Here is a 19,554-nt window from a genome sequence, read left to right on the forward strand (position 1 = left end):
AAAATATTTGCAAATGACGCAACTGACAAAGGATTAATTTCCAAAATTTACAAGCAGCTCATGCAGCTCAGTAACAAAAAAACAAACAACCCAGTCCAAAAATGGGCAGAAGACCTAAATAGACATTTCTCCAAAGAAGATATACAGACTGCCAACAAACACATGAAAGAATGCTCAACATCATTAATAATTAGAGAAATGCAAATCAAAACTTCAATGAGATATCATCTCACAGCAGTCAGAATGGCCATCCTCAAAAAATCTAGAAACAATAAATGCTGGAGAGGGTGTGGAGGAAAGGGAACACTCTTGCACTGCTGGTGGGAATGTGAATTGGTTCAGCCACTATGGAGAACAGTATGGAGGTTCCTTAAAAAACTACAAATAGAACTACCATATGACCCAGCAATCCCACTACTGGGCATATACCCTGAGAAAACCAAAATTCAAAAAGAGTCATGTACCAAAATGTTCATTGCAGCTCTATTTACAATAGCCCGGAGATGGAAACAACCTAAGTGCCCATCATCGGATGAATGGATAAAGGAGATGTGGCACATATATACAATGGAATATTACTCAGCCATAAAAAGAGACGAAAATGAGCTCTCTGTAATGAGGTGGATAGACCTAGAGTCTGTCATACAGAGTGAAGTAAGTCAGAAAGAGAAAGACAAATACTGTATGCTAACACATATATATGGAATTTAAGGGAAAAAAATGTCATGAAGAACCTAGGGGTAAGACGGGAGTAAGACACAGACCTACTGGAGAACGGACTTGAGGATATGGGGAGGGCGAAGGGTGAGATGTGACAGGGCGAGAGAGAGGCATGGACATATATACAGTAACAAATGTAAGGTAGATAGCTAGTGGGAAGCAGCCACATGGCAGAGGAATATCGGCTCAGTGTTTTGTGACCGCCAGAAGGGGTGGGATAGGGATGGTGTGAGGGAGGGAGATGCAAGAGGGAAGAGATATGGGAACATATGTATATGTATAACTGATTCACTTTGTTATAAAGCAGAAACTAACACACCATTGTAAAGCAATTATACCCCAATAAAGATGTTAAAAAAAATCATACATCCATCAGACACACATATCCACTGTGAATAATTTTTAAAGTCATAACACACATTGATTCTGTAGCTTGGGGTTTCTCCTGGGCTATTTTTCTCTCACTGCCCTCTTACATTCCATTCCCTAAATCCTTGTGGTATCAGGGTAACCTGAGTAACCAGTGGTAACCTCAGGCCCACAGGTAATCCAAACTTCTTCTTTCTATTACGTCCACTACACCCATACCTTTCCACCGAATCCTTCTCTTACTAAGAGTCCCCACATTGAGGTCTTTGCATCTCTTTTCCTGTACCTGTCTCCCATTTCACGTTTCTGGGCTACAAGGGAATCACTGAAAATCCACAGAAGTGCCCAAAGGAATCAGAAAGGAACAAAACATAAAGTAAATGTGTGAATTATCCCCAACATAGATCGCAGATCTTGTAGAATTCAGAATACGCTAAAGACAACAGTTTTAGTTTAGCATTGCTTCCATGGTTGGCTGGTCTCTTCGTCCTCCACCGCCACTGTTCATGCCCTCCAGTTAGGCTCCATCCATCTACCTATTTATCCATCACCAGTCCTTCCATCCCAGCAGCAATGCATCATCGCATCTTTCGTAAGTACCTGCCCCTCCCTTCGTTTAGAATGTGAGGGATGCTGTGGAAGCACAAACTCGCACACAAGGCTCCAGTATTCTTGGTTTACTCCCCGTGATGAAAGCAAGCTCAGACCGTCAAGACAACAAAAAGCAGTTTGACCGGAAGACGTCTAATTCATGGGCGACTTGGAAGCCACAGATACGTCATTCCTGCCCTCAGAACTCAGAGGAGACAGAGAGAGAACACTGAGGGCTGTTGAGGGGAGGAAGGAGGACTTGGCCATCTGTGTCATAATGACATCCACCACAGGGCGCCCAGAAAATGTCTTTCCAGGAAGAACACCGGGAGCAGGGAGGTTCAGAGCGGAAGGACAGCGGGATGTGTGTAAGTAAGCACAGTGCGTTCCAGGTCTGCGTAGAGCAGCAGCCAATGCTGCGAGTGCTAGTTGTTCCCAGGAGGCCAGTCTTCAACTTATCAGCCCCTGTCCGTGGTGGAGAGAGCACATAGCCTCTGCAGCCACCTTCACCTTTTGACACCACAGAAAGCTGGGGGGCGCGTCCAGTTTCCAGACCTATGTGTCCTAAATATTTCCAACAGAGCGTTGCATTCAACAGAACTCAACGATGACACACAAAATGAATTGAAAAGCTGTAGACACCTTAAGTGAACTCTCTGAAAATGATGAGCTCTTTGAGCCAATTCCCCATCCTCAGATACCTCAGTCCGCACAGGCTCAAAGTAGCTCCTCTCCTGCCTCACATACATGACCTTGCCCCAGAACTCTCATTTGGTTTCTTATTCTCTATTTCCTCACCCTCCCTCCATCAGTTGATTAAGACAAGGTTGAATTTTGCCTCTCTGGGCTTCAGTTAATTTTCTCCTCCACTAATTATCACACTAGGATTGTGTGCACACGGGGTTATGTGTGGACTATCTTGCGGAATTTTCCTTTATCCCGTCATAGTGGGTTTGGATGCCAGATGCATGTCTATGATGGACTGAATCCAATACTTCCCTAGGCCTCACTTTACTCATGTGTATAGTGGGCAGAATAATACCTGCAACCTGGGGTTGACGGGGAGGGGTCTTCAATGAGACAATGTAAATAAATAGTAAGTAGGATGTAACACATAGTAAATGTTGGATGAATGTTAGCTCTTGCTTTTATTATTATTCTCCACTTCCTGACAGAGCAGCAAGACCCTCCACTTATTACCACCAACCTGACGACATGGGTTCCACACCTTTAGTAAGAACAAGGTGTGAGGGGCAGAGCACATCTTGGGGCCAGGACAAGGAATGGTTGTGTAGACCAAAGCATCTGAGGGGTGTTCACAGGGGGAAATGGTATTTTGTCCAGGGCCTATTCGCCACATTGTGTGGTTGCCCTTTTCTTCCACAAACTTCCCTTTGTAACACCTGCCCATGATGATTCCTGCTGTTGAGGCAGTCCTGGGCAGCTCTGGCCCACAGTGACATTTGCCTATCAAGGTACACTGCCAGCCATGTCTCTTGGAGGCAGACCCTACTCCCAGGAGGAGGCTGATAAGCTGAGGAAGCATGGAACGGGCATGGTGTGTGCCAAGCGCTCACACACAGAGATACCACCATATGGAAGCAGGTCTTGCTCTTCCTATGAGAGGTAGTGGCAAGGTGAAGAGTGCTCCCTACGTGTTCAGTGTAACAACACCTTGCACATGGTGGAGGTGAGATTCAAACCCTGGTCCTTATCTTTGCAACATGGCAAGTGCTCTGACCGTGCTAGTGGCTAGAAGAAGCATAAAGCGTGGATCCCGTCTTTCCAGAACTTAAAACTCACTGATCCGTTGGGAAGGCAAAGGCAGTACCTTCAAACAGTCACACATTCACACGTGCTTATACAGGGGTACACGTTCATATCAAAGACACACACGGGGTAATTATTCAGAGTAAATACTCCTCGTGTGAAGACTTCCACTGACCATGTAGAACAGAAGATGGAGCAGCGTCCCAGAGGCCCCCGCTGGGACAGGTGTCGGCCTCCCAGCTTCTCCACGCTGTAGGACTGAGCTGGCTGCCTGGCAGGGTGGGCACAGGCACACAGGCCAGCAGGGCAGCTGGTGCAGAGCCTAGGAGCCACCTGGTACATAAGTTCTTTTCACATTTTATCTATGAAGTCAGCAACACCTGTGCATACCTCTTGACTCTCAGCCCCGTGCACACTCACCCTCGCACACTCAAGTTCATATTCCCACATAGGTCCATTCATGACCCCTCATGTGAGGCCACACACAACACACAGACAAACCTTCATAAGATGTCAATCACCCTGAAGTATGTCATCACTCACCCACACACACTCACAGACACTCCAATGCACCAACACACATGCTCACATTGTCTTTCTTGTGCATGTGCTTCGCCCCAGAGCGTACAGTTCAGAGCCTCCCCAGGCTTCTGCAACATTCCAGCAGATTATCGACCATTGAACTTGAGTGAATTTCCAAGCAGAAAGGTCTCCGGATGAAGGGGATGATGTTGAGGCCTTTGAAAGAAGGCTGCCTTCCTCAGGGAAGAATATAGTTACATCTTCCAAACAAAGAAATTACCTAGAAGGTAGTATAGTGCAAGAGAAGGAACACACACGTATCCTGGAGCCTGGCAGGGCTGGGTTAAATCCTCTCTTCCCTGTTTTTTCCTTAAGTAACCTTAGCGAACGGAAACTTTCGAAGCTGTAAGATGAGAACAGCTCTGACCTCAACGCCAGAATTAGAAACTCGAGCAGAGATTGTGACAGTCAGGGGAGGACTGCCCCTCCCTCAATCTCCTGGAAAAAGACCCCTTGAACAGGGAGGGCGTCTCTCAGCCGCCCAGATGATGGCACACACCCTGCCGTGCCCCAGGGGATGTACAGCTGGCAATGGATTTCAGCAGAGAGGCTCTAGCTCCAGCCACCAGGAGTCCTTTGTCCGGAACCCTGTCTGTTGATGCGGCCGGCCCCAGAGGGTAAGCTCGGCCTTCCCCTGCATATGTGTCCACGGGCCCCGGTCTGGTGTTCACTCACAGATGCCTGGCATAGAATATACAGTGGGCTTAGCCTGTGCCCAGGTTCTACTGAGACCTCCTTGGTCCCAATTGTCCCTTCTGCCGTGTGTGTGTGTGTGTGTGTGTGTGTGTGTGTGTGTGTGTGTGTATGTGTGTGTTTGTGTGTTTGTATATGAGAGTCAGAGGTTTGGAGGAAGACAAAGAGTGATGCCAATGAATGTCAGGGAACAATACCATCCCAAGGATAAGCGTTTAGTTGTACCTGTGGCTCCTAGAGGACATGTTCCTATGTCCTCTGTTGGTAGATGCAATACTACGTAATGCATGCTTGAGATAGCAGATTCCACACCCAACAAAATCTGTTCTGGGTAGTGAGGGCTTAGGCCAGAAAAGATGGACTGGATGTAACACCCAAACCCATGCATCTTCAGACGTTCACATTTTCTCTAGTAACGCAGGCATTGCTACGGCCACAAGTGGGTTTGAGTTCTTCAGCTAATCCAAGCCAAACCATTGAAAAGTATCTACAGAGTTGGAAGCAGTAGATGGAGAAGAGGATGTGAAGTAGTTTAGGGACCAGGGAGGCTCTGGCCCTCCTTGCTGGCCACCGTCCTCAGGGCCTGGTGTGTTGTGTGAGCTCACTACGTCTTGATGAATTATTAGTTATCCCACAACACATGCTCCACGTGGCCTTTCCTCTCTGCTACTAAGGACCTGAGGTGAAATCTCTCTCCAAGCCTATCAGGGTTGCTTCTGCAAGAGTGACAACAGGCGGAAGGGGTTCTTCTCCTGGGAAGGCCTGGGATCCTCTGGGTTTCCCTCGGGGCCGAGCCCATGCATAGCCTGCCCTTACGGTGAGTCCCAGAGGAGACACCATTGATTCCCAAGGCTGTCTTCTCATGCTGCAGTGTGAATTCCCAAGATGTAGGGTTACTGTAGGGCTTGCAGCTGAGCTGTGGCTAAATTCGAGGTCTGAGAATGAAACGTGCTGTCCTCAGGACTGGCTTGCCCATTTCCATTTGTGTCAGTCAAGGTCTTAGGACACTGGTAGCAAGTGCCGCTACTTGCCTTCAAATGTGGCAATGACCTCCTCCTCCCTACTTCTAAGACTGGGCTTTGCCCCTGCTTTCAGAGCCCGACTCCATGGAGCACCCAACCATCGTTGAGCCCTTATTCTGTGCCCAACAGTGTGCACATGCTTACGCATGTTGTCCAAAATAAACCTTTCAGCTGACATGCAGTGTGCGGTTATCCTGTGTAGCAGATGAGGAAACTGGTGCTCACAGATGTATAGTGCCCAAAGTCACCCAGCTGGTGAAGATCAGAGCCCCAGTCGGAACACTAATTGGGGAATTATTTAAGGTATGTTTCATCCTTTGATGGATGTTGTTTCAACCTTTTCATCCTTGTCCCTGCCCTGTGGCATCCTTTGTTCTGGAAGCTCTAAGTGGAACAGGAAGGACGCATCAGCCCTTAAGCCCTGGGAGATCAGATTCTAGGAGCCAGACTGGGTGACTCGTCCAGCAGCTCATGCCAGGTCAAAGTTTCTTAGCTCCCCAGCCTCTGCAACTTATGATAATCATTTCCCTGAGAAACCCACAGTCTGTGTGACTTATACACCTGTAAGTGAGATACGTACTCTCAACAGTAACCACCCAGTTTCTGTGAATGAAAAGTAATGTTCTGCTAACAAGAGGCAGAGAGAGAGCTGCAACCCCCACTTTTTGTTTATATTACAGTAGGTGCAAAATCAAAGTGGCTTGCCAAGGTTTGTTTCCAGTTCAGGCTGAATGTGGCTCTGAGTTTAGGTTAAGTCAAGGTCCCAACTTTGCTGAGTTTACTGTGTCTCCCCAAGAGCCACTCACCCCTCTGTAGTTGTTTCTCTTACAACAAGGCTCGCTGCGTATGCTGATCTGCCCACACCTTCCCGCACCAACCGGAATATCCTGGAACACTACCCTCACCGCTCCCACACACAGCAGTGTCCTGAATACTTGCTTAACACCATCCCAGAAGTCAAGGTTCTAGGGGAAACGTCACGAGTGGCTTTGGAAACACGAGGAAGCCACGGCTCCTAAAGTGATGGCGAAATGGGGCCAGGGCTCACGTGAAGGCACTGTCATCCTCAAGCACCATCAAACCGAGAGTGAGTTTGCCAGCCCAGGAGATGAGTAAAACCTCAAGTTTGAGGAAGGGCAGATGCATCCTATTGTGACTAGGGTCTAGCACGCCCCAATCGTAGGCCACCTCATGGCTTGCAAGAGGGATTTGAGACGTATAAAAGGTGTGCAGTCTTAGAGCATCTCAAAAGCCTCAGCATCTCCACGTTCCAGCCACTGGTGAAATCAGGTATGTCGGGCAAAGGAACGCAGCTCTTGGGAGCTTGGTTCTACCTGGTCCAAAACTCTGCGGGCAGCTGGGGCTTGCGCACTGGCTGGATGGTCAGAAAGAAAGGCCTCGTGTGGGCACCTCTCTCGTCCGTATCATTTGGGACCCACCTCTCTTGGGCTACAAGTCAACATCTGAAGTGTGTGGGGTGGGGGCTGAGATGGGGGTCCAGGGTTTGACAAGAGTCCTGTCTTGAGGGTCCTGGTGGCGTGTGTGGTGGCGCTGTTGTCGTGGCCAGGAGCTGAGCGGAGCTGATTAGGAGAGGGTAGCACCAACTCTAGGGCAGGGCTGCCCCGAAGGGAAAGGCCAGTGCAGCGAGGGAGAAGAGCTCCTCAGGGAGCAGGGGGCAGAGGCCCAGGGAGCTCAGAGCAGCAAGGACATGAGGCGGTGCTAAAGCGGCCATGTTCTGCTCTGGGAGTCGGGGACCATTGTTCTGCCCCCGTGTGCTCGGTGCCTGGGGATCCATGACTTCCCTCTCTAAGATGTGCATTCTCCCCTAGAATTTACTATCGATCTAAATGGTCCTTTTGTCTCTAGATGAGCCTTTTCTGTGAATTCTCTTACAGAGTGGTTAACAAGCTCCATTACAATTCTTTGATATTTATATAAAAGGTCAAAACCTTTACAAGAGTACTCAACGTGTTTTGGTTCTCGTGTGTGTGTCTGTGTGTGTGTGTGTGTGTGACCACGCAAGCACACACACACACGTATATCTTTACACTCATATTTACCTGTGTATTTACATGTGTTTGTGTGGAGTTTCATATGCTCATTAATCCTTACAACAACTTTAAGAAGAGTACAGAGAAGTTAAGTACCTTGCTCAAAGTCACACAGCTGGTTCATTTTTGAGACAGGACTCACATCCAAGAAAATCATGTTCTAAATTCCACAGTATCTGCTGTGGAAGGATAATACATTTGTCCTCATTGCCCCTGATCTTCCTTCTTATTCTTTCCTCCTCTCTCTTGTCTCTGTCTGTCTCTCTCTCATTTTTTATATTTTTGTTTTTTCTACTCCTCTCCATTACTCTTCTCCTTTCACCCTTTTTTCCTCTCTTTCTTCTTTCCTTCCTTCCTTCTATATTTCTTTATTTGTCTCAATTAAAACCTTGCTATGGCTTACAAACTGTAGCTACAATTTATACTGACTCACCTCATTGCACACACAGACACATTTAATCGGTGAAGCCACCAGGTAAAGGTTGAAACGGCACAGGTTTGAACGAGGCAAGTGGTTCTCCTGCGTTGAGTGTCTCTAAGGTTCTAGAGTTCCTCACTTCATTGTCTTTTCCGTTGCAGTGCACATCCAGACCAGAATGTATCATCCAAAGCAGAAGCTGTGCTGCCCGCTACCAAAGGATTGCTGCCCTCCATCCCGGCAATGCTGCACCCCACCAAAATATTGCTGCCCCTCACCAAAGTATTGCTGCCCCCCACCTCACCAGTACTGTCCCCCTCCGTGGCAATGCTATCCCCCAGTAAAGTACTGTTTCCCCCCACCAAAACAGTGCTAAACTCCACCTCAGGAGACCAAGCAGCCTTGCCAGCCTCCACCCAAGGCCTTGGAGCCCTCTATCCCAAAGTGCCCAGCCCCTCAGTAGTGCCAGAATTCTAAGCAGAAGTAAACCGCAGGCATGGGCCAGAGGCCAAGCTCCCTGCAGAACAGAGAACATGAAGCCCACTCCCCTCTCTCAGCCAGCTAGCTGTCAGCACCGCTCACCCGCAGCTTCTGGAAGGAGCCACACTTGTGGAAAAGGCAACAGCAAGATGGCAGCTTCCTGGATCAACATTTCTTATGAATTAGCAGCTGCAATTTCCATTTAGAAAAGGATCCGGTTCTAAACCGTCTAATCTTCGTTGCTGACTTGTATACTTCGCCCTTTTGGCTTCTTGGAAGCTTAAGCAACATGCCCGGCCACCCTTTCCTAGCACACTTCGTCTCTGCTCCAGTTTTTCAAACAATTAAACGCAATTCTGCTGCCATGAATGTGTTGATTTGATTATTTCGTCATCTTACAGTCGTTATCTCCTGCAGATTTTGTATCCTGCTGCCTAAATATGAGCCCTAGGAGGGCTAGGTATGTGGGTGCAGGTGGGGCAGAAGGCATGGGGAGATGCACGTCTGAGCTGAAGGACATTTTCCTTGGTCCTGCAGGGTGAGGAGGAGAGATGGGCACTTCAGCCGCATGGAGACACATCCTCCCATACTTGCAAAATGAGAATATCCTTTGGAAACAAGGGAGATGATGCCCGTCTCGAAAACGGAGGCACAAAAAGAGTAAGGGAAACCCAGCCGTGAGCTAAAAAGTAGAGCAGAGGCAAATAAAGGGAAATTCAGAGAATACTCCAGGGGCATGTGGGTCAAAATGAATTGAGGACCGGGCCTCAAAATCTCTACCACTGGTAAAAGAAAAGACGAGATTTTGTTCAAGCTACCAAAATGTTTAAGTAGGAGACAGTCCATGTAAAAATCACACATCCATCACACACACATATCCGCTGTCAATATATTTTTTTTTTTCTATACGCGGGCCTCTCACCGTTGTGGCCTTTCCCGTTGCAGAGCACAGGCTCTGGACGCGCAGGCTCAGTGGCCATGGCTCACGGGCCCAGCCGCTCCGCGGCATGTGTGATCTTCCCGGACAGGAGCACGAACCCGCGTCCCCTGCATCGGCAGGCGGACTCTCAACCACTGCGCCAATAGGGAAGCCCCACTGTCAATAGTTTTTAAAGTCATAGCACCCATTGATTCCTTAGCTTGGGGTTTCTCCTGTGCTATTTTTCTCTCACTGCCCTCTTACTTTCCATTCCCTAAATCCTTGCGGTATCAGGGTAACCTGAGTAACCGGTGGTAACCTCAGGCCCACAGGTAAGCCAAAGTTCTTCTTTCTATTACGTCCACTACACCCATACCTTTCCACCGAATCCTTCTCTCACTAAAAGTCCCCAAATTGAGGTCTTTGCATCTCTTTTCCTATAACTGCCTCCCATTTCATGTTTCTGGGCTACAAGGGAATCACTGAAAATCCACAGAAGTGCCCAAAGGAATCAGAAAGGAACAAAACATACACTAAATGTGTTAATTATCCCCAACATAGATCACAGAGCATGTAGGATTCAGAATACGCTAAAGACAAAAGTTTTAGGTTTAGTTTAGCATTGCTTCCATGGTTGGCTGGTCTCCTTGTCCTCCACCACCTCTGTTCATGCCCTTCAGCGAGGCTCCATCCATCTACCTATTTACCCATCACCAATCCATCCATCCCAAGCAGCAATGCATCATCGCACCCTTCGTAAGTGTCTGCCCCTCCCTTCGTTTAGAATGTGAGGGATGCTGTGGAAGCACAAACTCGCACACAAGGCTCCAGTATTCTTGGTTTAATCCCCGTGATGAAAGCAAGCTCAGACCGTCAAGACAACAAAAAGCAGTTTGACCGGAAGACGTCTAATTCATGGGCGACTTGGAAGCCACAGATATGTCATTCCTGCCCTCAGAACTCAGAGGAGACAGAGAGAGAACACTGAGGGCTGTTGAGGGGAGGAAGGAGGACTTGGCCATCTGTGTCATAATGACATCCACCACAGGACTCCCAGAAAATATCTTTCCAGGAAGAACACCGGGAGCAGGGAGGTTCAGAGCGGAAGGACAGCGGGATGTGCGTAAGTAAGCAGCAGTGCGTTCCAGGTCTGCGTAGAGCAGCAGCGAATGCTGCGAGTGCTAGTTTTCCCAGGAGGCCAGTCTTTAACGTCTCAGCTCCTGTCCGTGGTAGAGAGAGCACATAGCCTCTGCAGCCTCCTTCACCATTTGACACCACGGAATGCTGGGGGGCGCGTCCAGTTTCCAGACCTATGTGTCGTAAATATTTCCAACAGAGCGTTGCATTCAACAGAACTCAACGATGACACACAAAATAAATTGAAAAGCTGTAGACACCTTAAGTGGACTCCCTGAAAATGATGAGCTCTTTGAGCCAATTCCCCATCCTCAGATACCTCATTCAGCACAGGCTCCAAAGACCTCCTCTCTTGCCTCATATACATGAACTTGCCCCAGAACTCTCATTTGGGTTCTTATTCTCTATTTCCTCATCCTCCCCCCTCAGCTGATTAAGACAAGGTTGAATTTTGCCTCTCTGGGCTTCACTTAATTTTCTCCTCCACTAATTATCATACTAAGATTGTGAGCACATGGGCTTATGTGCGGACCATCTTGCGGAATTTTCCTTTATCCCGTCATAGTGGGTTTAGATGCCAGACGCATGTGTATGATGGACTGAATCCAATACTTCCCTAGGCTTCACTTTACTCATGTGTATAGTGGCAGAATAATACCTGCAACCTGGGGTTGATGGGGAGGGGTCTTCAATGATACAATGTAAATAAATAGTAAGTAGGATGTAACACATAGTAAATGTTGGATGATTGTTAGCTCCTGCTTTTATTATTATTCTCCACTTTTATTATTATTCTCCACTTTTATTATTATTCTCCACTTCCTGACAGAGCAGCAAGACCCTCCACTTATTACCTCCAACCTGACGACACACCTTTAGTAAGAACAAGGTGTGATGGGCATGGTACATCTTGGGGCCAGGACAAGGAAGAGTTGTGTAGACCAAAGCATCCGAGGGATGTTCACAGACGGAAATGGCATTTCGTCCAGGGCCTATTCACCACATTGTGTGGTTGCCCTTTTCTTCCACAAGCTTCCCCTTTGTAACAGCTGCCCATGATGATTCCTGCTGTTGAGGCAGTCCTGGGCATCTCTGACCCACAGTGACATTTGCCTATCATTGTACACAGCCAGGCATGTCTTTCAGAGGGAGCCCCTACACCCAGGAGGAGGCTGATAAGCTGAGGAAGCATGGAAAGGGCACGGCATGTGCCAAGCGCTCACACGCACAGATACCACCATATTGAAGCAGGTCTTGCTACTCCTATGAGAGGTAGTGGCAAGGTGAAGAGAAGCTCCTTACGTGTTCAATGTAACAACGCCTTGCACATGGTGGAGGTGAGATTCAAACTCTGGTCCTTATCTTTGCAACATGGCAAGTGCTCTGACCGTGCTAGTGGCTAGAAGAAGCATAAAGCGTGGATCCCGTTTTTCCAGAACTTAAAACTCACCGATCCGTTGGCAAGGCAAAAGCAGTACGTTCAAACAGTCACACCTTCACACGTGTTTATACAGGGGTACACGTTCATATCAAAGACATACACGGGGTTTTTATTCAGTATAAATTCTCTACGTGTGAAGACTTCCACTGACCATGGAGAACAGAAGATGGAGCAGCGTCCCAGAGGCCCTCGCTGGGACAGGCGTTGGCCTCCCAGCTTCTCCACGCTGTAGGACTGAGCTGGCTGCCTGGCAGGGTGGGCGCAGGTACACAGGCCGGCAGTGCAGCTGGTGCAGAGCCTAGGAGCCACGTGTTACATAAGTTCTTTTCACATTGTATCTATGGAGTCAGCAACGCCTGTGCATACCTCTTGACTCTCAGCCCTGTGCACACTCACCCTCGCACACTCAAGTTCATATTCCCACATAGATCCATTCATGACCCCTCAAGTGAAGCCACACACAACACACACAGACAAACCTTCTTAAGATGTCAATCACCCTGAAGTATGTCTTCACTCACCCACACACACTCACAGACACTCCAATGCACCAGCACACATGCTCACGTTGTCTTTCTTGTTCATGTGCATCGCCCCAGAGCGTACAGTTCAGAGCCTCCCCAGGCTTCTGCAACATTCTAGCAGAATATCGACCCTTGACCTTGAGGGAATTTCCAAGCAGAAAGATCTCCGGATGAAGGGGATGATGTTGAGGCCTTTGAAAGAAGGCTGCCTTCCTCAGGGAAGAATATAGTTACATCTTCCAAACAAAGAAATTCCCTAGAATGTAGTATAGTGCAGGAGAAGGAACACACACGTATCCTGGAGCCTGGCAGGGCTGGGTTAAATCCTCTCTTCTCTGCTTTTTCCTTAAGTAACCTTAGCGAACGGAAACTTTCGAAGCTGTAAAATGAAAATAGCTCCGACTTCAAAGCCTGAATTACGCACTCGAACAGAGATTCTGACAGTCAGGGGAGGACTGCCCCTCCCTCATCCTCCCAGGACAAGACTCCTTGAACAGGGAGGGCGTCTCTCAGCCGCCCAGATGATGGCTCACACCCTGCCGTGCCCCAGGGGATGCCCAGCTGGCGATGGATTTCAGCAGAGAGGCTCTAGCTCCAGCCACCAGGAGTCCTTTGTCCGGAACCCTGTCTGTTGATGCGGCCGACCCCAGAGGGTCAGCTCGGCCTTCCCCTGCATATGTGTGCACGGGCCCCAGTCTGGTGTTCATTCACAGATGCCTGGCACAGAAGATACAGTGAGCTTAGCCTAGGCCCAAGTTCTGCTGAAACCTCCTTGGACACATTTGTCCCTTCTGCCTTGTGTGTGTGTGTGTGTGTATGTGTGTGTGTGTGTGTATGTGTGTGTGTGTGTTTGTATATGAGAGTCAGAGGTTTGGAGGAAGACAAAGAGTGATGCCAATGAATGTCAGGGAACAATACCATCCCAAGGATAAGCGTTTAGTTGTACCTGTGGCTCCTAGAGGACATGTTCCTATGTCCTCTGTTGGTAGATGCAATACTACGTAATGCATGCTTGAGATAGCAGATTCCACACCCAACAAAATCTGTTCTGGGTAGTGAGGGCTTAGGCCAGAAAAGATGGACTGGATGTAACACCCAAACTCATGCATCTTCAGACGTTCACATTTTCTCTAGTTATGTAGGCATTGCTACGGCCACAAGTGGGTTTGAGTTCTTCAGCTAATCCAAGCCAAACCATTGAAAAGTATCTACAGAGTTGGAAGCAGTAGGCGGAGAAGAGGATGTGAAACAGTTTAGGGACTAGGGAGCCTCTGGCCCTCCTTGCTGGCCACCGTCCCCAGGGCCTGGTGTGTTGTGTGAGCTCACTACGTCTTGATGAATTATTAGTTATCCAAGAACACATGCTCCACGTGGCCTTTCCTCTCTGCTACTAAGGACCTGAGGTGAAATCTCTCTCCAAGCCTATCAGGGTTGCCTCTGTCAGAGTGACAACAGGCGGAAGGGGTTCTTCTCCCGGGAAGGCCTGGGTTCCTCTGGGTTTCCTTCGGGGCCGAGCCCATGCATAGCCTGCCCTTACAGTGAGTCCCAGAGGAGCCACCATTGATTCCCAAGGCTGTCTTCTCATGCTGCAGTGTGAATTCCCAAGACGTAGGGTTACTTTAGGGCTTTCAGCTGAGCTGTGGCTAAATTGCAGGTTTGAGAATCAAACGTGACGTCCTCAGGACTGGCTTGCCCATTTCTATTTATGTCAGTCAATGTTTTAGGACACTGGTGGCAAGTGCCGCTACTTGCCTTCAAACGTGGCAACGACCTCCTCCCTACTTCTAAGAGTGGGCTTTGCCCCAGCTTTCACAGCCCAACTACACGGAGCACCCAACCATCACTGAGCCCTTATTTTGTGCCCAGCAGTGTGCACATGCTTACACATGTTGTCCAAAATAAGCCTTTCAGCTGACATGTAGTGTGCGGTTATCCTGTGTAGCAGATGAGGAAACTGGTGCCCAAAGATGTAAAGTGCCCAAAGTCACCCAGCTGGTGAAGATCAGAGCACCAGTCGGAACACTAATTGGGGAATTATTTAATGTATGTTTCATCCGTTGATGGATGTTGTTTCAACATTTTCATCCTGGTCCCTGCCCGGTGGCATCGCTCTTTATTCTGGAATCTCTAAGTGGAACTGGAAGGACGCATCAGCCCTTAAACCCTGGGATTTCAGATACGAGAAGCCAGAACGGGTGACTCGTCCAGCAGCCCATGCCAGGTCAAAGTTTCTTACCTCCCCAGCCTCTCCACCTTATGATAATCATTTCCTGAGAAGCCCGCAGTCTGCGTGAGTTATACACCTGTAAGTGAGATACATACTGACCACTGTATCCGCCCAGTTTCTGTGAATGAAGACTAATGTTTTGCTGACCAAGAGGCAGGAGAGAGAGCCGCAGCCCCCATTTTTTGTTTATATTACAGCAGGTGAAAAATCAAAGTGGGTTGCCCAGGTTTGTTTCCAGATCAGGCTGAATGTGGCTCTGAGTCTAGGTTTAGTCATGGTCCCAACTTTGCTGAGTTTACTGTGTCTCCCCAAGAGCCACTCACCCCTCAGTAGTTGTTTCTCTTACAACAAGGCTCGCTGTGCACGCTGATCGGCCCACACCTTCCCCCACCACCCGGAATATCCTGGAACACTACCCTCACCGCTCCCACACACTGCAGTGTCCTGAAAGCTTGCTTAGCACCATCCCATAAGTCAAGCTTCTAGGGGAAACGTCACGAGTGGGTTTGGAAACACGAGGAAGCCACGGCTCATAAACTGATGGGGAAATAGGGCCAGGGCTCACATGAAGGCACTGTCATCCTCAAGCACCATCAAACCGAGAGTGAGTTTGCCAGCCCAGGAGATGAGTAAAACCTCAAGTTTGAGGAAGGGCAGATGCATCCTATTGTGACTGGGGCCTAGCACGCCCCAATCGTAGGCCACCTCATGGCTTCAAAGAGGGATTTGAGACGTATAAAAGGTGTGCAGTCTTAGAGCATCTCAAAAGCCTCAGCATCTCCACGTTCCAGCCACTGGTGAAATCAGGTATGTCGGGCAAAGGAACGCAGCTCTTGGGAGCTTGGTTCTACCTGGTCCAAAACTCTGCGGGCAGCTGGGGCTTGCGCACTGGCTGGCTGGTCAGAAAGAAAGGCCTCGTGTGGGCACCTCTCTCGTCCGTATCATTTGGGACCCACCTCTCTTGGGTTACAAGTCAACATCTGAATTGTGCGGGGTGGGGGCTGAGATGGGGGTCCAGGGTGTGACCAGAGTCCTGTGTTGAGGGTCCTGCTGGCGTGTGTGGTGGCGCTGTTGTCGTGGCCAGGAGCTGAGCGGAGCTGATTAGGAGAGGGTGGCACCAAGTCTAGGGCAGGGATGCCCTGAAGGGAAAGGCCAGTGCAGCGAGGGAGGAGAGCTCCTCAGGGAGCAAGGGGCAGAGGCCCAGGGAGCTCAGAGCAGCAAGGACATGAGGAGGTGGTAAAGCGGCCATGTCCTGCTCTGGGAGTTGGGGACCATGTTCCGCTCCCGTGTGCTCAGTGCCTGGGGATCCATGACTTCCCTCTCTAAGATGTGCATTCTCCCCTAGAATTTAGTATCGATCTAAACGGTCGTTTTGTCTCTAGATGAGCCTTTTCTATGAATTCTCTTACAGAGTGGTTAACAAGCTCCATTACAATTCTTTGATATTTATATAAAAGATCAAAATCTTTACAAGAGTACTCAACGTGTTTTGGTTCTCGTGTGTGTGTGTGTGTGTGTGTGTGTGTGTGACCACGCGAGCACACACACACACACGTATATCTTTACACTCATATTTACCTGTGTTTGTGTGGAGTTTCATATGCTCATTAATCCTTACAACAACTTTAAGAAGAGTACAGAGAAGTTAAGTACCTTGCTCAAAGTCACACAGCTGGTTAATTTTTGAGACAGGACTCACATCCAAGAAAATCATGTTCTAAGTTCCACAGTATCTGCTGTGGAAGGATGATACATTTGTCCTCATTGCCCCTGACCTTTCTTCTTATTCTTTCCTTCTCTCTCCTGTCTCTGTCTGTCTGTCTCGCTCTCATTTTTTATATTTTTGTTTTTTCTACCCCTCTCCATTTCTCTTCTCCTTTCACCCATTTTTCCTCTCTTTCTTCTTTCCTTCCTTCCTTCTATATTTCTTTATTTGTCTCAATTAAAACCTTGCTATGGCTTACAAACTGTAGCTACAATTTATACTGACTCACATCATTGCAGACACACACACGCACATTTAATCGGTGAAGCCACCAGGCAAAGGTTGAAACGGCACAGGTTTGAACGAGGCAAGTGGTTCTCCTGGGTTGAGTGTCTCTAAGGTTCTAGAGTTCCTCACTTCAGTGTCTTTTCCGTTGCAGTGCACATCCAGACCAGAATGTATCATCCAAAGCAGAAGCTGTGCTGCCCGCTACCAAAGGATTGCTGTCCTCCATCCCAGCAATGCTGCACCCCACCAAAGTATTGCTGCCCCTCACCAAAGGATTGCTGTCCCCCACCTCAGCAGTACTGTCCCCCTCCGCGGCAATGCTGCCCCCCAGTAAAGTACTGTTTCCCCCCACCAAAACACTGCTAAACTCCACCTCAGCACAGCAAGCAGCCTTGCCAACCTCCACCCAAGGGCAAGGAGCCCTCTATCCCAAAGTGCCCAGACCCTCAGCAGTGCCAGAAGTCCAAGCAGAAGTAAACCGCAGGCATGGGCCAGAGGCCAAGCTCCCTGCAGAACAGAGAACATGAAGCCAACTCCCCTCTCTCAGCCAGCTAGCTGTCAGCACCGCTCACCCCCGGCTTCTGGAAGCAGCCACATTTGTGGAAAAGGCAGCACCAAGATGGCAGCTTCCTGGATCAACATTTCTTATGAATTAGCAGCTGCAATTTCCATTTAGCAAAGGATCCGGTTCTAAACCTTCTAATCTTCTTTGCAGACTTGTATACTTCGCCCTTTTGGCTTCTTGGAAACTTAAGGAACACGCCCGACCATCCTTTCCCAGCACACTTGGTCTCTGCTCCAGTTTTTCAAACAATTAAACACAATTTCGCTGCCATGAATGTGTCGGTTTGATTATTTCGTCATCTTACAGTCGTTAACTCCTTCAGATTTTGTATTCTGCTGCCTAAATATGAGCCCTAGGAGGGCTGGGCATGTGGGTGCAGGTAGAGCAGAAGGCATGGGGAGATGCACTTCTGAGCTGAAGGACATTTTCCTTGGTCCTGCAGGGTGAGGAGGAGAGATGGGCACTTCAGCCGCATGGAGACACATCCCCCCATACTTGCAAAATGAGAACAGCCTTTGGACACTGGGGAGATGATGCCCGTCTCGAAAACGGAGGCACAAAAAGCGTAAGGGAAACCCAGCCAGGAGCTAAAGAGTAGAGCATAGGCAAATAAAGGGAAATTCAGAGAATACTCCAGGGGCATTTGGGTCAAAATGAATTGAGGACCGGGCCTCAAAATCCCTACCTCTGGTAAAAGAAAAGACGAGATTTTGTTCAAGCTACCAAAATGTGTAAGTACGAGACAGTCTATGTAAAAATCATACATCCATCACACACACATATCCGCTGTCAATATTTTTTTTGTTTTTTTTTTCTGTACCTGGGCCTGTCACTGTTGTGGCCTTTCCCGTTGCGGAGCACAGGCTCTGGACGCGCAGGCTCAGTGGCCATGGCTCACGGGCCCAGCCGTTCCGCGGCATGTGGGATCTTCCCGGACCGGGGCACGAACCCGCATCCCTGCATCGGCAAGCGGACTCTCAACCACTGCGCCAGTAGGGAAGCCCCACTGTCAATAGTTTTTAAAGTCATAGCACCCATTGATTCTCTAGCTTGGGGTTTCTCCTGTGCTATTTTTCTCTCACTGCCCTCTTACTTTCCATTCCCTAAATCCTTGCGGTATCAGGGTAACCTGAGTAACTGGTGGTAACCTCAGGCCCACAGGTAAGCCAAAGTTCTTCTTTCTATTACGTCCACTACACCCATACCTTTCCACCGAATCCTTCTCTCACTAAAAGTCCCCAAAGTGAGGTCTTTGCGTCTCTTTTCCTATAACTGCCTCCCATTTCATGTTTCTGGGCTACAAGGGAATCACTGAAAATCCACAGAAGTACCCAAAGGAATGAGAGAGGAACAAAACATAAACTAAATGTGTGAATTACCCCCAACATAGATCACAGAGCATGTAGAATTCAGAATACGCTAAAGACAAAAGTTTTAGTTTGAGTTTAGAATTGCTTCCATGGTTGGCTGGTCTCTTTGTCCTCCACCACCTCTGTTCATGCCCTTCAGCGAGGCTCCATCCATCTACCTATTTACCCATCACCAATCCATCCATCCCAAGCAGCAATGCATCATCGCATCCTTCGTAAGTACCTGCCCCTCCCTTCGTTTAGAATGTGTGGGATGTTGTGGAAGCACAAACTCACACACAAGCCTCCAGTATTCTTGGTTAAACACGCACAGATACCACCATATTGAAGCAGGTCTTGCTCCTCCTATGAGAGGTAGTGGCAAGGTGAAGAGAAGCTCCTTACGTGTTCAATGTAACAACACCTTGCACATGGTGGAGGTGAGATTCACACCCTGGTCCTTATCTTTGTAACACGACAAGTGCTCTGACCGTGCTAGTGGCTACAAGAAGCATAAAGCGTGGATCCCGTCTTTCCAGAACTTAAAACTCACTGATCCGTTGGGAAGGCAAAAGCAGTACTTTTCACACAGTCACACTTTCACACGTGTTTATACAGGGGTACACGTTCATATCAAAGACAAACACGGGGTTTTTATTCAGCATAAATTCTCTACGTGTGAAGACTTCCACTGACCATGGAG

The sequence above is a fragment of the Delphinus delphis genome, chromosome 1 (assembly GCF_949987515.2).
Source record: "Delphinus delphis chromosome 1, mDelDel1.2, whole genome shotgun sequence".
NCBI classification, from domain to species: Eukaryota; Metazoa; Chordata; class Mammalia; order Artiodactyla; family Delphinidae; genus Delphinus; species Delphinus delphis.